Source organism: Palaemon carinicauda, chromosome 12 (assembly GCF_036898095.1).
Source record: "Palaemon carinicauda isolate YSFRI2023 chromosome 12, ASM3689809v2, whole genome shotgun sequence".
Classification (NCBI taxonomy): Eukaryota; Metazoa; Arthropoda; class Malacostraca; order Decapoda; family Palaemonidae; genus Palaemon; species Palaemon carinicauda.
The window spans coordinates 126,479,720-126,484,900 of NC_090736.1; positions in this window are offsets into that span (position 1 = coordinate 126,479,720).

Genomic DNA, 5,181 nt, shown 5'->3' on the forward strand with positions numbered 1-5,181 from the left:
TGAATATTTGTATGGGTATCAGATTTTGCTACTGAAATTCCTTTAATTTAGTAACTTTACCAGGCAGTGAACAAATTCGCAGATTTGTCTGAAAGGAGCGGATGTAATGAGAGAGAGAGAGAGAGAGAGAGAGAGAGAGAGAGAGAGAGAGAGAGGAGAGAGACTCTTTATAATACCCTCAACGAGAATTCATCACTGTTTAGCAGATGAACTAGCGAACAAGTCATTCATACTCCCGTAAAACTCAATGTTTAGAGAATGACAGTCATTTATTCAGATAGGCTCGTCTAATGAGATACCCTTAATAATAGTAAAAGCATAAATGAATTTTACCCGCCTTTTCATGCTACAATAAAAAAATATTTCCATTTCCATTGGAGAAGTCACGTGATAATACTATTGTGCAAATACATTAGCTCTAAATACAAGGAGTATTATCTAATTTAATCTCTCTCTCTCCCTCTCTCTCTCTCTCTCTCCTCTCTCTCTCTCTCTCTCTCTCTCTCTCATTATACAAGTGATTGAGTTGTTTTTTCCTGCCAATTTGGGTAATTGTGGAATGTAATTAGACTGAACGTTGTCTCCGATCCGATAACCGTCCCTGTCTCCTTTTTTTATATAATAGAGTGAGTCATGATCTGTAATTATTCGACTGTGAGTTGAAAACTGGATTTCAGGGGCAATATCCACGACACAGATGCAGGATGGCTCTGAATATTTTCTTTTGATGTGAAAAAAAGGAAAAAAATTGTAATGACTTTTGAGTAAGGCAAAGATATTTCCAGAATTAGAGCAACTGCAAAATGAAATTTCAAAATAAACTGCATCAAAGCTCCTTCTCTCTCTCTGTCTCTCTGTCTCTCTCTCTCTCTCTCTCTCTCTCTGAGAAGATCTGATAAGAAATTTATAACACAACTATATATATATATATATATATGTGTGTATATATATATATATATATATATATATACATATATATATATATATATATATATATATTCAAATAAGCCATATATATTTTTGATACATTAATGTCTGGATTCTCTAACGACCTCGGGATCAGAGCCCCAGGCGAAATCACAAAAAGACAAGAGCTTGGCTCCGGCCGGGAATCGAACCCTGGTCGGCAAGCTTGTATAGACAGTGACTAAGCCACTTGGCCACGAAGAAAGATAAAAGTCAATGACAATTCTTCTCTACTTATACCTGTCGAATTCAGGTATTTTGTACTTAGAATTGAAATCAACCCATCTTCACCATCGTAGCTAATTGGTAGTTTGTTACTTGGCATCAATTAATGATAAAATTTGCACATTTAGACGTGTTTTTCATATTCAAATAAGCAATATATATTTTTGATACATTAATGTCTGAATTCTCTTAACGACCTCGGGATCAGAGCCCCAGGCGAAATCACACAATGACAAGAGCTTGGCTCCGGCCGGGAATCAAACCCTGGTCGGCAAGCTTGTATAGACAGTGACTAAGCCACTTGGCCACGAAGAAAGATGAAAGTCAATAACAATTCTTCTGTACTTATACCTGTCGAATTCAGGTATTTTGTACTTAGAATTGAAATCAACCCATCTTCACCATCGTAGCTAATTGGTAGTCTGTTACTTGGCATTCAATTAATGATAAATTTTGCACATTTTTACGTGTTTTTCATATTCAAATAAGCCATATATATTTTTGATATATTAATGTCTGGATTCTCTTAACGACCTCGGGATCAGAGCCCAGGCGAAATCACACAAAGACAAGAGCTTGGCTCCGGCCGGGAATCGAACCCTGGTCGGCAAGCTTGTATAGACAGTGACTAAGCCACTTGGCCACGAAGAAAGATAAAAGTCAATGACAATTCTTCTGTACTTATACCTGTTGAATTCAGGTATTTTGTACCTAGAATTGAAATTAACCCATCTTCACCATCGTAGCTAATTGGTAGTTTGTTACTTGGCATTCAATTAATGATAAATTTTGCACATTTAGACGTGTTTTTCATATTCAAATAAGCCATATATATTTTTGATACATTAATGTCTGGATTCTCTTAACGACCTCAGGATCAGAGCCCAGGCGAAATCACACAAAGACCAGAGCTTGGCTCCGGCCGGGAATCGAACCCTGGTCGGCAAGTTTGTATAGACAGTGACTAAGCCACTTGGCCACGAAGAAAGATAAAAGTCAATGACAATTCTTCTGTACTTATACCTGTCGAATTCAGGTATTTTGTACTTAGAATTGAAATCAACCCATCTTCACCATCGTAGCTAATTGGTAGTTTGTTACTTGGCAGTCAATCAATGATAAATTTTGCACATTTAGACGTGTTTTTCATATTCAAATAAGCCACATATATTTTTAATACATTAATGTCTGGATTCTCTTAACGACATCAGGATCAGAGCCCCAGGCAAAATCACACAAAGACAAGAGCTTGGCTCCGGCCGGGAATCGAACCCTGGTCGGCAAGCTTGTATAGACAGTGACTAAGCCACTTGGCCACGAAGAAAGATAAAAGTCAATGACAATTCTTCTGTACTTATACCTGTCGAATTCAGGTATTTTGTACTTAGAATTGAAATCAACCCATCTTCACCATCGTAGCTAATTGGTAGTTTGTTACTTGGCATTCAATTAATGATAAATTTTGCACATTTAGACGTGTTTTTCATATTCAAATAAGCCTTATATATTTTTGATACATTAATGTCTGGATTCTCTTAACGACCTCGGGATCAGAGCCCCAGGCGAAATCACACAAAGACAAGAGCTTGACTCCGGCCGGGAATCGAACCCTGGTCGGCAAGCTTGTATAGACAGTGACTAAGCAACTTGGCCACGAAGAAAGATAAAAGTCAATGACAATTCTTCTGTACTTATACCTGTCGAATTCAGGCATTTTGTACTTAGAATTGAAATCAACCCATCTTCACCATCGTAGCTAATTGGTAGTTTGTTACTTGGCATTCAATTAATGATAAATTTTGCACTTTTTAGACGTGTTTTTCATATTCAAATAAGCCATATATATTTTTGATACATTAATGTCTGGATTCTCTTAACGACCTCGGGATCAGAGCCCCAGGCGAAATCACACAAAGACAAGAGCTTGGCTCCGGCCGGGAATCGAACCCTGGTCGGCAAGCTTGTATAGACAGTGACTAAGCCACTTGGCCATGAAGAAAGATAAAAGTCAATGACAATTCTTCTGTACTTATACCTGTCGAATTCAGGTATTATGTACTTAGAATTGAAATCAACCCATCTTCACCATCGTATCTAATTGGTAGTTTGTTACTTGGCATTCAATTAATGATAAATTTTGCACAATTAGACGTGTTTTTCATATTCAAATAAGCCATATATATTTTTAATACATTAATGTCTGGATTCTCTTTACGACCTCAGGATCAGAGCCCCAGGCGAAATCACACAAAGACAAGAGCTTGGCTCCGGCCGGGAATCGAACCCTGGTCGGCAAGCTTGTATAGACAGTGACTAAGCCACTTGGCCACGAAGAAAGATAAAAGTCAATGACAATTCTTCTGTACTTATACCTGTCGAATTCAGGTATTTTGTACTTAGAATTGAAATCAACCCATCTTCACCATCGTAGCTAATTGGTAGTTTGTTACTTGGCATTCATTAATGATAAATTTTGCACATTTAGACGTGTTTTTCATATTCAAATAAGCCATATATATTTTTGATACATTAATGTCTGGATTCTCTTAACGACCTCGGGATCAGAGCCCCAGGCGAAATCACACAATGACAAGAGCTTGGCTCCGGCCGGGAATCGAACCCTGGTCGGCAAGCTTGTATAGGCAGTGACTAAGCCACTTGGCCACGAAGAAAAGATAAAAGTCAATGACAATTCTTCTGTACTTATACCTGTGGAATTCAGGTATTTTGTACTTAGAATTGAAATCAACACATCTTCGCCATCGTAGCTAATTGGTAGTTTGTTACTTGGCATTCAATTAATGATAAATTTTGCACATTTAGACGTGTTTTTCATATTCAAATAAGCCATATATATTTTTGATACATTAATGTCTGGATTCTCTTAACGACCTCGGGATCAGAGCCCCAGGCGAAATCACACAAAGACAAGAGCTTGGCTCCGGCCGGGAATCGAACCCTGGTCGGCAAGCTTGTATAGACAGTGACTAAGCTACTTGGCCACGAAGAAAGATAAAAGTCAATGACAATTCTTTTGTACTTATACCTGTCGAATTCAGGTATTTTGTACTTAGAATTGAAATCAACCCATCTTCACCATCGTAGCTAATTGGTAGTTTGTTACTTGGCATTCAATTAATGATAAATTTGGCACATTTAGCCGTGTTTTTCATATTCAAATAAGCCATATATATTTTTGATACATTAATGTCTGGATTCTCTAACGACCTCAGGATCAGAGCCCCAGGCGAAATCACACAAAGACAAGAGCTTGGCTCCGGCCGGGAATCGAACCCTGGTCGGCAAGCTTGTATAGACAGTGACTAAGCCACTTGGCCACGAAGAAAGATAAAAGTCAATGACAATTCTTCTGTACTTATACCTGTCGAATTCAGGTATTTTGTACTTAGAATTGAAATATACCCATCTTCACCATCGTAGCTAATTGGTAGTTTGTTACTTGGCATTCAATTAATGATAAATTTGCACATTTAGACGTGTTTTTCATATTCAAATAAGCCATATATATTTTTGATACATTAATGTCTGGATTCTCTTAACAACCTCGGGATCAGAGCCCCTGGTGAAATCACACAAAGACAAGAGCTTGGCTCCGGCCGGGAATCGAACCCTGGTCGGCAAGCTTGTATAGACAGTGACTAGCCACTTGGCCACGAAGAAAGATAAAAGTCAATGACAATTCTTCTGTACTTATACCTGTCGAATTCCGGTATTTTGTACTCTTTTTACACGGCTTGGCTAGTCATTGTATACAAACACACATATAAACACACTGACACACAAATTTAGCTGATTCATTTCCTCCATGGTAGAGTTAACTAGATCTACATCAAATCTATATGCAATAAAGCAAAAAAAAAAAAAAGAAAAGAAAAAATAAATCCTGATTTGTTATTGTTCCAGCTTCATCGAAAATGACCACTTTTATATTGGAGAAATCTTTTGCATAATGCGAGAAATTTCCCTGAT